This window comes from Phyllobates terribilis, unplaced genomic scaffold (assembly GCF_046119375.1).
Source record: "Phyllobates terribilis strain yellow unplaced genomic scaffold, ASM4611937v1 Scaffold_459__1_contigs__length_1442029, whole genome shotgun sequence".
In the NCBI taxonomy this organism is placed as follows: Eukaryota; Metazoa; Chordata; class Amphibia; order Anura; family Dendrobatidae; genus Phyllobates; species Phyllobates terribilis.
In genome coordinates this window covers 403063-420086 of record NW_027363219.1, presented here as the reverse complement: position 1 = coordinate 420086, position 17024 = coordinate 403063, and the positions used below count along the sequence as shown (strand labels likewise).

The following is a 17024-nucleotide window of genomic DNA, read 5'->3' as shown; positions in this document are numbered from 1 at the left end:
AAAGCATTAACTGGAACTAATCTAGTACTTTTATATTTGTATAAGATTATTTGGCGGCAGTGAATGATTTGTGGATGATGTATCTCTTGCTATAGAGCCAGGTAGCAGATCTTCTACCAGCAATCGGTAGAAATGAATTTGCTAGATAATACTAGTAAGGTTGTCCCTCTCTTAAATGCTTCTGTCAACGTAATTTAACTTTGTTTTTTAAAAGGCACACCCTGAGACTGCAAGAAAAGACTGGGTGAGGGAATGGCCGGGACAGGTCGTGCTCTGTGTGTCTCAGATGTTCTGGACAAGTGAAGGGCATGAAGCTATCGGCAGTGGCCCAGAGGTACGGCATAAGCTCCTTTACTGATCAAGGTGGCTTCACTATAAAGTCATGGCCGGAAGTGTTGGCACCCTTGAAGTATTTTTCCATAAAATTATTGAAACTGCATGTGTATTTTTTGTTATACACATGTTTATTTCCTTTGTGTGTATTGGAACAAAACAAAAAAACAGGAAAAAAAGGCAAATTGGATATAATTTCACACAAAACCCCAAAAATGGGCCGGACAAAATTGTTGGCATCTTTCCAAAATCGTGGGTAAACAATTTTGTTTCAAGCATGTGATGCTCGTTCAAACTCACCTGTGGCAAGTAAAAGGTGTGGGCAATATGAAAATCACACCTGAAACCCGATACAAAGGGTAAAAGTTGACTCAATCTTTGCGTTGTTACGTGCCACACTAAGTAGGGAGAACAGAAAGAGGAAAAGAGAACTGTCTGAGGACTTGAGAACCAAAATTGTTGACCAATATCTTCTTTTTGTGTTGTTCCAATACACACAAATTAAATAAACATGTGAACAACAAAACATGTGTAATTGTAATAATTTTTCTGGGAGAAATACATATATATACATTCATAGACAGACTTCATGTGTTCTCCTGCTAATAGACTGTCATACCCAGGGACGCAGCTTATAGGAGTTTCCAGGGGCGGATATACCATTGGTGCAACAGAGGTAAGGGGACCCACATTCACATCAAAAGATGCAAGTAGCTTCTTTCACAGTACGTTATTAGACTGCAAAGAGCCCATGTACTGTTCTTGCCCAGGGGTCTTCTCCTGGGGGTTGGTTGCAGTTGTACAGCGGCTCAATATCTTGAAGGTACACAAAAGGCTCCATAGTATTGTTGGGATTTTGCATTGATTCATGCATCTTGTCTAGAGATGAGCAACTAAATTTGCAGGACCTTGGTCTAAGAGAGCAGGTTAGTAGTCTGTGGCTGTTGGATGAGAGCCTTGCTAACCGCCTCTAACCGGCATCCCTGGCTCCTCTTTTGATTAGCCGACCAGGCGTGATGTCATTTGTGCCTCACACCACAACTATGACATCGACATCAAAAGAGGAGCCGGAGATGCCGGTTCATGGAGCTCCGGTCCTGCGGCCGTGGAATACTGACCCGACTGTTGGACCAGAGTCCTGCAAATCCATTCGCTCATCTCTACTCTCGTCATATCTACCAATAAGGGAAGACATTGTATGGGATTTCCCATAATACCAGCATAAAATGAATCCATCTGCATTGAGTTTTCCATGCTGTTTGTGGCAGGGTTTTATAGAGGTACATCTGGGTATTTGGAGCTCTGGGTTCAATCCAGATCTCCAACTTCTATAAAGATATGTTGTAAAATTGTTGTGTACATTATAAAGTGCCTGCATATTGTGGAGTTCTCCATCTAGTCTGCAGCTTATAATCTGTATAGATTTCAGCCCCCTTGCAATATGTATGTTCTATGAATGTTTCTGCAGATGATTTCACCGTTGCATCCTTCTTGTAGGGCCTGAAAAACTCCTATGATAATCTGCAGCTCCAGCTAAATGATATTGTGGAGCTTGTGCGAGGAGGCAAATTGTCCCAGCAGACTCGCAGCACATTGGGGGCTCTCGTCACCATAGAGGGGCACGCTCGTGACGTGGGCATGGAAATGATCCAAACAGGTTTGTGCAATCATCATGGCTGGCACCAAACTTTCCAATACCATGTTCTATTTATTATACACTACATGTAGAAAGGTATTGTGCCCCCTCCACATTACACCTACAGGGGCTTTTATGGCCCCCTATTCTAAATCCATATACAGGATGTTAATATGGAGTCCGTCCCTCTACAGATATCACAGCTCAATATGCAGAGCACCTTCATACATTTCACCCCATTCCTATGTTCTTTCCATATCTATGTTATATTCCCCCCTCTTTTCTTTGAGTTTTCATAGGACACAATTGATCTTGTCACAGTAAAGCAATCTTGGGGTGTACTTACAATGACGTCTATGGGCAGTAGTCATTTCTGCATATTGAGATGGTGGTCCCTATATAGGAATGTTTTGGCATCTGTAGGTGTCGGCATCCCCTGTATATGACTCATTGCCACAATTGATATTCTTTATAGTCAGTGTTTTGGATGGCCTAGGTGCGGTGTGTAATATTTTCTATCAATGGTGTGTGTGCCCTCCTCTGTGCAGTGTCCTTCCATAACCATGGATGTACTAATAAAGGGTTTTTATTTCAATTCCTTTAATGACCTTTTGTTCAGTTTCTTTGTAGGTATTATGTAATTCTCCGAATGGTCAGCCATTCTAAGCCTGAGCAGACATATGGCAATGTAATTGATGTGTGACTGACATTGTTCTTCCCTATGTTGCGGTGACATATTTATGCTGCCATTGTCCAGTATTTGTTCTAATTAATCATCCTAAAGGTGTTTAGTGGGGTTGAGGTTGAGAACGTGTGTGAAACAGTTCTGCTCTTCTATTCCCTTAGGGTTGGAAGCTACAATTGTTTAAAATGTCTTGTGCTGAAGCATTAAGATATCTTTTCACTGGAACTAAGGGGCCTAGACCAACCCCTAAAAACAAGGCCATACCTCCACCAGCAAACTGCACAGCGGGCACAATGCAGTTAATAGGGTAACGTTCTCCTGGCATTCACCAAATCCAGACTCGTCCATCAGATGCCAGATAGAGAAGTGTGATCCGTCACTGCACAGAACAGGTCTCCTCCAGAGTCCTGTGGTGGCGGCTTCACACCACTCCATCCGACGCTCTGCATCGTGCTTGGTGATGTAAGGCTGCATGCAGCTGCTCAGCCATAAAGCTCCTGGCGGGGACGCAGTGTTTGTGGTGATGTTGTTACCAATGGAGTCAGGAAAGCGTTCTGCCCTCTGCTCCTCAGCACTCAGTTGCTGCAGTTCCTTCTACTCCTTAATAATATCACTCACTTGTGATGGGGGAAGATTTAGGAGGGGAGAAATGTAATATCCAGACTTGTTACGTCGGTGGCTCCTATTACAGGACCGCGCTGGTATCAGAGAGCTCTGCACCACCAGCCGTTCTGTCATATGTTAGTAACAGCACACAGCATGGGAGGGCGGATGTTATACACCGGGGGGCGTGGGGATTGATGTTATACACTGGTGGGGGGCGAGAGTCTTAATGTTATACAAGGCCGAGGGGCCGGATGTTATACCCTAGGGGTATGAGGGGCTAGATGTTATACATGTCCGAGGGCTGGATGTTATACACTGAGGGGCAAGGGGACGGATATTATACACCAGGGGCGAGGGGATGGATATTATACGCCAGGGGCGAGGGGATTGATGTTATACACTGGTGGGGGGCGAGAGTCTTAATGTTATACAAGGCCGAGGGGCCAGATGTTATACACCGGGGCGAGGGGACGGATATTATACACCAGGGGCGAGGGGACGGATATTATACACGGGGGCGAGGGGATGGATATTATACACCAGGGGCGAGGGGACGGATATTATACACCAGGGGCGAGGGGACGGATATTATACACCGGGGCGAGGGGATGGATATTATACACCAGGGGCGAGGGGACGGATATTATACACCAGGGGCGAGGGGACGGATATTATACACCAGGGGCGAGGGGACGGATATTATACACCAGGGGCGAGGGGATGGATATTATACACCGGGGCGAGGGGACGGATATTATACACCAGGGGCGTGGGGACGGATATTATACACCGGGGCGAGGGGATGGATATTATACACCAGGGGCGAGGGGACGGATATTATACACCAGGGGCGAGGGGACGGATATTATACACCGGGGCGAGGGGATGGATATTATACACCAGGGGCGAGGGGATGGATATTATACACCGTGGGCGAGGGGATGGTTGTTATACACTGGGAGCGATGGGACGGATATTATACACCGGGGGGGCGAGAGGCCGGATGTTATACACCAGGGGGAGGGAGCGAGGGTACAGATGTTATACACCGGGGCTGGGGGCCGGATGTTATACCCTGGGGGTCGGATGTTATGCAAAGGAGGGCTTGGGGTTGGATGTTATACAGTGGGGTTGAGGGGATGTATTTTATACACTGGCGGGGGGGCGAGGGGACGGATGTTATACTAAACTAGGGGCGAGGGGCGGATGTTATACACCGGGGGCAAGGGGATGGATATTATACACCAGGGGCGAGGGGATGGATATTATACACCAGGGGCGAGGGGACGGATATTATACACCAGGGGCAAGGGGATGGATATTATACACCAGGGGCGAGGGGATTGATGTTATACACTGGTGGGGGGGCGAGGGGACGGATATTATACTAAACTAGGGGCGAGGGGCGGATGTTATACACCGGGGCTGGGGGCCGGATGTTATACCCTGGGGGTCGGATGTTATGCAAAGGAGGGCTTGGGGTTGGATGTTATACAGTGGGGTTGAGGGGATAGATTTTATACACTGGCGGGGGGGCGAGGGGACGGATGTTATACTAAACTAGGGGCGAGGGTCGGATGTTATGCATCGGGGGAGGCGAGAGGCCGGATTTTATAAACTGGGGGCTGAGAGTCCGGATGTTATACACCGTGGGCAATGGGACTAAATGTAAAAGCAGAATTCGGTGACTAGGAGTTTTGTCCTATAATGTATGTGCATTTGCCTTCCCTTTAGAAACTCTCCCTTGTGATTCTGCAGTGTCTTAGAGGTTGACTATCTTTTCCTACATTGCTCAGGAGTTTCTCATGAAACAGACTTCCAGTGGCTTGCCCAACTCCGCTATTACTGGGAGAATGAGAATGCGAGAGTGCGAATCATCAACTGCAATGTGAAGTCCGCCTATGAGTACCTGGGCAACTCCCCACGCCTGGTCATCACTCCGCTCACTGACAGATGCTAGCGGACTCTGCTATGATGTGATGGGTTATGCTCAGAAATCTTTTTGACTTTTGTATGATGCATGAAACTTATTAGAAAGTTTATTGATATCTCATACCAGTTCTATAGTAAAAATCGCGCTATCGGTAGTGAAAAAGAGATCAGGAGAAGAGTACTATTATTTTATAAAAATAAGATTTATTTGTTTGGATGCTAGCAATAAAAACTTAATAAAATACAGGATTTAATACAGGATTTAAAAGACGAGTGTAGACAACAATATTTCGATTGGGGTAAAAGAACTAATGGTATACAAGGTGTAATAAATAGTAAAATCCAGCGGTTAATCTGGTGTGGTAAAATGCCTGTGGTGGCTTGGTACCTGGAAAGAAGAGGAGTTTGGTTAGGGCTATTGTTCTCTAGTATTGGATATGCTTAGCTGGCTGTGGATCTGTTACTCACCAGGTATCAGAGTGGGTAAAGTGCAGGTGTGCACTAGGGCTGTGGTCCGTCAGGATTCTTAGAGTGGGGCGTGGTCCTGAACGCTTTGTTATGCTCCTGGAGATTTAATGATATGGGGTTAGTGCTGTTAGCTCTGGGTAGGTAGATAGTGGGGTTAGCGACTTACCCACGGAGGAGCTGTTCTGCTTTTGGAGATTGCTTGTTAGCACTCCCTCAGTGGGGGGTGCAGCAGGAGGCTCTGGATTGTATCTCACTTTGTTGCAGAGATGTGACAGGGGGGCTTTTTGATTGCCAGTAGGCGTAGTAACGCTTGAGGATACTCAATGTCCTGTATATAGATATGGAGGAAGGGTTAGGAACTGAGGAATACAGGAATAGTCCACAGTGTGGTAAACCTAGATGTTTACCTGTGCGTGATTATCAGTAATCCAGGGGTGCAACAGGAGGCTCTGGATTGTATCTGTCTCTGAGCAGAGATGTAGTAGGAGGCTACTGGTTGCCGGGTGATAGGGGGCGTTGTGGCACTCAAGGATAATTGATGTCCTGTATATAGATGGGGAGGGAGAGTTAGGAGCTGAGGTATACAAACAATAAGCCACAATATAAGTAAGCCCGGTTGATTACCTTGTTTAGGGTCCAGGTGTGAAATGGTCAGTCACCTTCTTTATCTGTGGCTGAAGGCCTAAATCAAGGGAAGGTGTTCAGGAGGTTCTGCAAGAGGGTTCAGCCTAGTGGTAGGTGCAGCAGGAGGCTCTGGCTGAGTAATTTACTGGCTAAGTAGCAGTGGGTCTTGTCCCTGGACGCTGAGGTGCAGCAGGGGACCGGCTGCAAATGTGGCAGGAGGCCTGGTCTGGATAAGTATATTCAAGTAGGTGGAAGGCTTTGGTGGCAGGCTGTGTAGTAGATATCCGGGCAAGGTCTATGGTTGTGGAGTCCGGTTTTCAGGCACGGTCCCTACTCGTGTGGAGTCAGGCAGGCCGCGTTCCTGGAATCCTGTCGGTAATAAAGAGGTGAGTATGTGTGGTTTTGGTCCTTGTGGTGGCGTGTATCATAAGCGGTGGGGGCCGTGGCCCAGAGTACTTACGGTCCGTAGTCCTGCGGAGATGTCAAGGAGTTGTGGGGCCCGGGGCGAGAGCGGGGTCCCGGCCGGTGACCGCCGCTACTCGCGGGCTTCCGGGTAAGTGGAGCAGGAGAGGAGGGGCGGAGAAGGTGAGGGGGCGCGTTCTATTGGAAGCGCGCGAGAGGCAGAGAGACGAGCTGACACGTGGTGTGCAGCGTATATTCGGGACGGATGCCTGTGGGCGCCTTCTCTGCTGGGTCAGTCAATTCCAACGCGTTTCGACAGCTGACGGCTGTCTCATACCAGTTCTTTCATGTTTCATTGGTAGATCGGTGCTTTTTATCTAAATCTTGGTGGAGCTCCAGAAGGTCCGGCCGGCACAGGAAAAACTGAGACCACCAAAGATTTGGCCAAGGCGCTGGCCATGCAGTGTGTGGTCTTTAACTGCTCTGATGGTTTGGACTACATAGCAATGTCAAAGGTACATACAATGTTAAGCTGCTCCATTGCAGATAATAAACTGACTCCAACCGATGTTCTGCTGACACCTTTTGATTATATAGTACAGACCAAAAGTTTGGACACACCTTCTCATTTAAAGATTTTTCTGTATTTTCATGACTAAGAAAATTGTAAATTCGCACTGAAGGCATCAAAACTATGAATTAACACATGTGGAATTATATACTTAACAAAAAAGTATGAAACAACAGAAAATATGTCTTATATTCTGGGTTCTTAAAAGTCGCTGGTTAACAACAGCTCAGATTAGAGACTAGGTCAATGCCACACAGAGTCCTATCAGCAGACACATCTCTACAACAACTGTTAAGAGGAGACTTTGTGCAGCAGGCCTTCATGGTAAAATAGCTGCTAGGAAACCACTGCTAAGGACAGGCAACAAGCAGAAGAGACTTGTTTGGGCTAAAGAACACAAAGAATGGACATTAGACTAGTGGAAATCTGTGCTTTGGTCTGATGAGTCCAAATTTGAGATCTTTGGTTCCAGCCACCGTGTCTTTGTGCGACGCAGAAAAGGTGAACGGATGGACTCTACATGCCTGGTTCCCACCGTGAAGCATGGAGGAGCAGGTGTGATGGTGTGGGGGTGCTTTGCTGGTGACACTGTTTGGGATTTATTCAAAATTGAAGGCATACTGAACCAGCATGGCTACCACAGCATCTTGCAGCGGCATGCTATTCCATCCAGTTTGCGTTTAGTTGGACCATCATTTATTTTTCAAAAGGACAATGACCCCAACACACCTCCAGGCTGTGTAAGGGCTATTTGACCAAGAAGGAGAGTGATGGGGTGCTACGCCAGATGACCTGGCCTCCACAGTCACCAGACCTGAACCCAATCGAGATGGTTTGGGGTGAGCTGGACCGCAGAGTGAAGGCAAAAGGGCCAACAAGTGCTAAGCATCTCTGGGAACTCCTTCAAGATTGTTGGAAGACCATTTCCGGTGACTACCTCTTGAAGCTCATCAAGAGAATGCCAAGAGTGTGCAAAGCGGTCATCAAAGCGAAAGGTGGCTACTTTGAAGAACCTAGAATATAAGACATATTTTCAGTTGTTTCACACTTTTTTGTTAAGTATATAATTCCACATGTGTTAATTCATAGTTTGATGCCTTCAGTGTGAATGTACAATTTTCATAGTCATGAAAATACAGAAAATCTTTAAGTGAGAAGGTGTGTCCAAACTTTTGGTCTGTACTGTATATACTTTTTTTTAGTTTTTCAAAGGGCTGGCATCATCGGGAGAATGGTCGTGTTTTGATGAGTTTAACCGTATTGAGCTGGAGGTGTTGTCCATGGTGGCCCAACAGATTCTCCGCATCCAGAGAGCCATCCAGACGAAGATGGACATGTTCAACTTCGAAGGAACAGAACTGAAGCTTAACCCAAATTGCTTCGTAGCCATTACCATGAATTCTGGCTACGCGGGACGTTCTGAGCTGCCCGATAACCTCAAGGTAAAGAGTCCCAGTGCCTTGCATCAGGTCCTTCCACAACATTTCTATAGGATGAAGCTCAGGATTATGACTCGGCCATTCCAAAACTTTATGTTTATTCAACCATTCTTTTGTAGAACGACTTGTGTCTTTGGGCCATTGTCTTGCTGCATGACCCACGTTTTCTTGAGATTCAGTACATGAACTGATATCCTGATATTTTCCTTTAGCATTTGCTGATAGATTTTAGAATTCATTGTTCCATCAATGATGGCAGCCGTCCTTGGCCAAGTGCAGCAAAACAGGCCCAAAGCATGTTACGATTACCATCTTTGTGTTTCATAGATGATAGGAGGTTCTTATGCTGTAATGCAGTATTTTCTTTCTGCAAGCATATAGCTTCTCACTTAAAATCTCTATCTTGGCCTCATCCTTCCACAAAGCATTATTCCAGTTACCTATTGATGTGCCCAGGTGAGTTTTAGCAGTGACATTTTAAATCGCATTGCCTTTCTCCTTGCAATCCTGTCATGCTCGCCATTGTTGTTCATTGTCCTTCTGATGGTGGACTCATGAACAATTACATTAGCTAATGTGAGGAGAGGCCCTTAGTTGCTTAGAGGTTACCTTGAGTTCCTTTGTGACCTCACAGACTGATGTAGCTTTAACCACTTCGCGCCAGAGCCTGTTTTTGCCTTCGTGACCGGGCCAATTTTTTCAATTCTGACCACTGTCACTTTATGAGGTAATTACTCTGGAACGCTTCAACGGATTCCCCTGATTCTGAGAATGTTTTTTCGTGACATATTGTACTTCATGATAGTGGTAAAATTTCATCGATATCACTTGCGTTTATTTGTGAAAAAATCGGAAATTTGGCGAAAATTTTGAAAATTTTGCAATTTTCAAACTTTGAATTTTTCATGCCCTTAAATCAGAGAGATACGTTGCACAAAATAGTTAATAAATAACATTTCCCACATGTCTACTTTACATCAGCACAATTTTGGAACCCAAATTTTTTTTTGTTAGGGAGCTATAAGGGTTAAAAGTTGACCAGCGATTTCTCATTTTTCCAACAAAATTTAAAAAACATTTTTTTAGGGACCACATCATATTTGAAGTCACTTTGAGGGGTCTTTATGACAGAAAATACCCAAAAGTGACACCATTCTAAAAACTGCACCCCTCAAGGTGCTCAAGACCACATTGAAGAACTTTATTAACCCTTCAGGTGCTTCACAGGAATTTTTGGAATGTGGAAGAAAAAAATTAACATTTAACTTTTTTCACAAAAATGTTACTTTAGACCCAATTTTTGTTATTTTCGCAGGGGTAACGGGAAAAAATGAACCCCAACATTTTTTGTGCAATTTCTCTTGAGCGCGCTGATACCCCATATGTGAGGGAAAACCACTGTTTGGGCGCACGGCAGGGTTCGGAAGGGAAGGAGCGCCATTTGACTTTTGAATGTAAAATTTGCTTGAATAATTAGCAGACGCCATGTTGCGTTTGGGGAGCCCCTGATGCGCCTAAACAGTGGAAACCCCCCACAAGTGACACCATTATGTAAACTAGACCCCTTAGGGAACTTATCTAGATGTGTGGTGAGCACATTGGGAGACATAATAAACAAATCAGTAGCAGGTGAAGAATTGGTTTTATTTATTTTTTACGCCGTTCCTCGTGCGGTATAACTGATTAGATTACTTTATTCTTCGGGTCGGTGCGATTACAGAGATACCAGATTTATATCGGGTTTTTATGATTGACAGCTGTCACACACTAAAAGACGCTTTTTTTTGCAAAATCTAGTTTTTGCATCGCCATATTTTGAGAGCTATAATTTTTCCATATTTCAGCTGACAGAGTCATGTGACGGCTTGTTTTTTGCGGGACGAGTTGACATTTTTATTGCTACCATTTTTGGGAACGTGACATTTTTTGATCACTTTCTATTCCATTTTTTGGGAGGTAAAATTAACAAAAACCAACAATTCATTGTTTTTTGAGGGTTTTTTTATGCCGTTTTGCGTGTGGTAAAAGTGATAAGGCAGCATTATTCTTCGGGTCAATACGTTTACAGCGATACTACATGTACTGTATATTTTTTTTATGTTTTGGCGCTTTTACACTAAAACAATTTTATAGAAAAAATTTTTTTTTGCATCACTTTATTCTGAGCGCTATAACTTTTTTATTTTTTGGCTAATGGAGCTGTATGGCGGCTTTTTTTTTGTGGAACAAGATGACGTTTTCAGCGGTACCATTTTTATTTCCATTTTGCTTTTTGATCGCATTTTTTTCCACTTTTTGTTTGGCGATATGAGGAAAAAGCATAGTTTTTTGCTCCGTTTTTTATTTATTTTTAATTACGGTGTGCATAGAAGGAGTTAATTAGTGTGACAGTTTTATAGCTCGGGTTGTTTCGGACACGGCGATACCAAATATGTGTACTTTTTTTGTTTTTGCATAAATATACGGATTTATCGGTTTAATATTTTATTTATTTATTTTTATTTATTTTGTGATTTTTTTTTTAACAATTTCAAAACATTTTTTTTACTTTTTTTTTACATTTTTACTTAGTCCCTGTATGGGACATTAATTTTTATTTTTCTGATCACTGATCTCATGTAATGTAATAGACATATATTACATTACATGAGATCTCTGCAGACTGTTTCACAGTCAGTGTCTCCTGCCAGGCTTCTGCTGCAGGCTGAGTCAGGCAGGACACCATATATGGCAGATCTGGAGGCGGTCCTGTGACCTCCAGCTGCCATAGTAACGTCAGGTCCTGGAAGTATCAGGGGTCTTCGGAGAGGTAAGTATACGACCCCCTCTCCTCCTGCTGTCTTCTATATGCCGCGATCACTATAGATCGCGGCATATAGAAGACAGCAAAGGGTTAATGCAGCACCCCGAGGGCTCGGCTGCTACAGGGGTATTGCACCTCAAACCAGAGGTGTGATATTCCACTCCCGGGTAAGGATGGATTGTGGACCAGGACTCAGTAGCTGCATGCACCACACACACCCCATTTCCGAGGGACAGCTCAACGGTGCTCCCACAAGATAGAAGTGCAGGCATGACAGCATCTGTCCCTGGCTGGAGTGGGGAGGGGGTGGAATACCCAGTGGTGTAGGAGCAGATAGGGGTGGGTCTCTGGGCATAGGTAGGAGCCCATTGGCTGCTAGTCACCTGGGCTCGGGTGTCAGAAGGAGGTATATAAGGTGGGCACCATCTTAGAACAGAGTCGAGTTCAGTCCGGTTCAGTTCAGAGAGGAGGAGAAGAAGACAGGAGTTCAGCCAGAGAGGGCTGACAGGGAGCTGTGGCTCAGTCTGGGCCCAGCTCCAGAGGCAGGCCTGGAGTGGAGGCCAGAAACAGCAGAAAGAGAGAGGAGAAGGAAAGGAAAGTAAGAAAGGAACTGGAACAGAGGAGAAAGGAAGCAAGGAACACAGAGAAAGGCCCAGAGACACGAGGACCGAAGGAACCCCATATGCCCAGAGGAGATACAGGGTGAAGGGTTGGCAGAGCAGGGTACCGCAACCCAAATTGGTGGAGGCAACAGATTCCTCAGCCAAAGACCGGAGGTTGTTACCACATCTTGGTGCGACCCCTCACTACATCCACCAGAAAGGCATACCGTATAGGGTCAGGGAAACCGGGAGAGGTTTCGCCAACAGAAGGCCCGAGGAAGCTGGACAAAGGTGGGTCACTGGTGGGGACGGCCAGAGAAAGGTAGAGAAGGGAGCTCTGAACCACACTCTGGAAATTCCTGGGAGTTGACCGAGTCCCTTGCCTGGTGGACGCAGCGCGGCTCGAGCAGTCATCGCCTGCAGCATTGACATGAACAACAACTGTGAGTAAAGCATTGAAAACTGCAACCGCACGTCTCTGTGGTTCCTCGCCGCACCAGCACCATTAGCACTGGGACGCTCACACCATCACTCCCATCATCTCTCACATTAGCTGCCCTGAGGCAATACTTCTCCCGTGGGGAGTTATCCCATACTCAGCTGCGCAAACAACATCAGCCTCAGCGGTCTGCAGCGCGGCGGCGGTCCCCACTGACCGCAATCCACGGGTGGCGTAGTCGGACATTTGCTATACATTAAGACTGCCACTGGTTTGACCACCCTGGGCACGGACCGGGTCACCGCCACACGGAGACTACAACCCCCAGCATTCTACAACAGGCCCGGTTCCGGGTTCCCCTGCACAACACAGGCCCAGGGGGCGCGTTAACTTTGGCGTAGTCGGCAGGATCGAGACCAACCCGCCACAAACGGGTATCGCGTGCCTGAAGAAAATTGTACATGTACCTGGAAAAGAAGTCTCCCGCCATTTCTCGAAGTTTCCCGCCATCCGGAGCAGATTCCCGCCATCAGACGCCATCTTGGGTCATTTCCCACCGTCTTCCCGCCATCCGCAGTCGTTTTCCCGCCATCGGGCGCCATCTTCGGGACGCCGCACGGGAAGAAGAGGGGCGTGGACGCCGAAAGCGCGCGAGATCCGAAGCTCCGCCCCACGCACCGACGCTGCGTAAGGTCCAGAAAGGGAGAGGGAGCGACGCTGACGTCACAGGAGCGCGACGCAAGGTCCTCAACCCCGACGATCGACTGCGGAGCCGCGGCCTACGGAGGAAGATCAACGCAAGGTAGGCCACGGTCCACCAGGGGGGAGGAGGACACCAGGAACGGAGAGCAAGATGGCGGACCGGCAGCAGACCAAGCTGCCCAGCATCGGCAGTGCCCAAGCCGTCGCGGGCCCCGACCAGCGCCAGGAGAAGACGCGTGATGCAGGAGCGGTCGCGGGAGCAGGTAAGAGGAGTCTCCCTGTCCCGGACGCTGCCAGCGTCAGCCTGCTCCCGAGCCCCCTGGTGGAGCCGCCGATCCCGGGCGCTGCAAACACCGACCTGCTCCAGACCCCGCAACAAGCCCTGCTGCCGAGTCCTCCAGCCCTGGTCACTGCCACCACCAGCCAGCGCAAAGGCCCAAAGTCGCACCCTCTGATCCCGGGCGTCGTCAACAGCGGCTCTCTCCAGGCCCGGCCGCAAGGCCTGCTACACAAGGGCACCAAGGGACTGTATGCCCTCCATGTTCACCGTCTAACAGAGGAGGAGCTGCGGTACCGCCCAGACATGGACTACCCTGAGGATCCGGACAGATCTGAAGACTATGAGGAAGGAGCATCAGGAGGATACCGTTACCAGTAAACGGTAAAATGGAACTGTATATAGTTACCCGTAAGGGTATAGAAACTGTTGCTGAGTGGAGTGTGGTCCCCGTTGGAACTAATGTGTAACTGTTAAAGGACTGTTATCTGTGTTCCCCTAATCCCTAACCAGGCTGAGGACTGTGAGCAGCCATTCCCCTATCCCCACTGGTCGAGGACTGAGAGCGGCCACCCTTGTATATAGTTGCGCTTCCTAAAGCGCCCCCTACTGGTTTTATACAAAAACCGCAACGTCTACCTCAAGGCAGATTAAATGGACTGTTGCACCTTTTCCTGGTCGCAAGTTGCACAGCGGCCAGAGCTCAAGAATGTTCTACTTGAAAAAGTTTTATATTGAAAAGTTTTATATGCTGCTAGAATAATAATGCAAATGTTTCATGTGATGTTTTATATGCTAAAAGAGTTCCGGTAGTTTTGACCATAGCTAGTGACAGAAGAATGTTAAAGAAAAGAAAAAGAGTACCAGCAACGTTAAAAGAGAAAAGTGCCTCCCATAAAGGGATGGGTTTATAGTTATTGTCTTATATACGAATGCATTCTAAAAATTTGTATGTTTAAATTGTTTTGCTCTTTTCCAGCCCGAGGACGTGCTGTGATTTACCAGGGGGGAATGTAGCACCCCGAGGGCTTGGCTGCTACAGGGGTATTGAACCTCAAACCAGAGGTGTGGTATTCCACTCCCGGGTAAGGATGGATTGTGGACCAGGACTCAGTAGCTGCATGCACCACACACACCCCATTTCCGAGGGACAGCTCAACGGTGCTCCCACAAGATAGAAGTGCAGGCACGACAGCATCTGTCCCTGGCTGGAGTGGGGAGGGGGTGGAATACCCAGTGGTGTAGGAGCAGATAGGGGTGGGTCTCTGGGCATAGGTAGCAGCCCATTGGTTGCTAGTCACCTGGGCTCGGGTGTCAGAAGGAGGTATATAAGGTGGGCACCATCTTAGAACAGAGTCGAGTTCAGTCCGGTTCAGTTCAGAGAGGAGGAGAAGAAGACAGGAGTTCAGCCAGAGAGGGCTGACAGGGAGCTGTGGCTCAATCTGGGCCCAGCTCCAGAGGCAGGCCTGGAGTGGAGGCCAGAAACAGCAGAAAGAGAGAGGAGAAGGAAAGGAAAGTAAGAAAGGAACTGGAACAGAGGAGAAAGGAAGCAAGGAACACAGAGAAAGGCCCAGAGACACGAGGACCGAAGGAACCCCATATGCCCAGAGGAGATACAGGGTGAAGGGTTGGCAGAACAGGGTACTGGAACCCAAATTGGTGGAGGCAACAGTTTCCTCAGCCAAAGACCGGAGGTTGTTACCACATCTTGGTGCGACCCCTCACTACATCCACCAGAAAGGCATGCCGTATAGGGTCAGGGAAACCGGGAGAGGTTTCGCCAACAGAAGGCCCGAGGAAGCTGGACAAAGGTGGGTCACTGGTGGGGACGGCCAGAGAAAGGAAGAGAAGGGAGCTCTGAACCACACTCTGGAATTACCTGGGAGTTGACCGAGTCCCTTGCCTGGTGGACGCAGCGCGGCTCGGGCAGTCATCGCCTGCAGCATTGACATGAACAACAACTGTGAGTAAAGCATTGAAAACTGCAACCGCACGTCTCTGTGGTTCCTCGCCGCACCAGCACCATTAGCACTGGGACGCTCACACCATCACTCCCATCATCTCTCACATTAGCTGCCCTGAGGCAATACTTCTCCCGTGGGGAGTTATCCCATACTCAGCTGCGCAAACAACATCAGCCTCAGCGGTCTGCAGCGCGGCGGCGGTCCCCACTGACCGCAATCCACGGGTGGCGTAGTCGGACATTTGCTATACATTAAGACTGCCACTGGTTTGACCACCCTGGGCACAGACCGGGTCACCGCCACACGGAGACTACAACCCCCAGCATTCTACAACAGGCCCGGTTCCGGGTTCCCCTGCACAACACAGGCCCAGGGGGCGCGTTAACTTTGGCGTAGTCGGCAGGATCGAGACCAACCCGCCACAAACGGGTATCGCGTGCCTGAAGAAAATTGTACATGTACCTGGAAAAGAAGTCTCCCGCCATTTCCCGAAGTTTCCCGCCATCCGGAGCAGATTCCCGCCATCAGACGCCATCTTGGACCGTTTCCCGCCATCGGACGCCATCTTGGGTCATTTCCCACCGTCTTCCCGCCATCCGCAGTCGTTTTCCCGCCATCGGGCGCCATCTTCGGGACGCCGCACGGGAAGAAGAGGGGCGTGGACGCCGAAAGCGTGCGAGATCTGAAGCTCCGCCCCACGCACCGACGCTGCGTAAGGTCCAGAAAGGGAGAGGGAGCGACGCTGACGTCACAGGAGCGCGACGCAAGGTCCTCAACCCCGACGATCGACTGCGGAGCCGCGGCCTACGGAGGAAGATCAACGCAAGGTAGGCCACGGTCCACCAGGGGGGAGGAGGACACCAGGAACAGAGAGCAAGATGGCGGACCGGCAGCAGACCAAGCTGCCCAGCATCGGCAGTGCCCAAGCCGTCGCGGGCCCCGACCAGCGCCAGGAGAAGACGCGTGATGCAGGAGCGGTCGCGGGAGCAGGTAAGAGGAGTCTCCCTGTCCCGGACGCTGCCAGCGTCACCCTGCTCCCGAGCCCCCTGGTGGAGCCGCCGATCCCGGGCGCTGCAAACACCGACCTGCTCCAGACCCCGCAACAAGCCCTGCTGCCGAGCCCTCCAGCCCTGGTCGCTGCCACCACCAGCCAGCGCAAAGGCCCAAAGTCGCACCCTCTGATCCCGGGCGTTGTCAACAGCGGCTCTCTCCAGGCCCGGCCGCAAGGCCTGCTACACAAGGGCACCAAGGGACTGTATGCCCTCCATGTCCACCGTCTAACAGAGGAGGAGCTGCGGTACCGCCCAGACATGGACTACCCTGAGGATCCGGACAGATCTGAAGACTATGAGGAAGGAGCATCAGGAGGATACCGTTACCAGTTAACGGTAAAATGGAACTGTATATAGTTACCAGTAAGGGTATAGAAACTGTTGCTGAGTGGAGTGTGGTCCCCGTTGGAACTAATGTGGAACTGTTAAAGGACTGTTATCTGTGTGCCCCTAATCCCTAACCAGGCTGAGGACTGTGAGCAGCCATTC

The 17024-nt window shown here is 48.6% G+C and overlaps 1 long non-coding RNA gene across 1 annotated transcript; it reads right to left on the bottom strand.

The window, feature by feature from the left end:
* Positions 1 to 5376: 5376 nt before the first annotated feature.
* Positions 5377 to 6913, bottom strand: LOC141229220 (uncharacterized). The gene is made up of 6 exons (XR_012295949.1): positions 6745 to 6913; positions 6285 to 6653; positions 6068 to 6203; positions 5827 to 5988; positions 5661 to 5756; positions 5377 to 5580 (listed from the first exon to the last, which is right to left on the bottom strand). It is a non-coding gene; the product is annotated as an uncharacterized lncRNA (long non-coding RNA).
* Positions 6914 to 17024: the final 10111 nt, after the last annotated feature.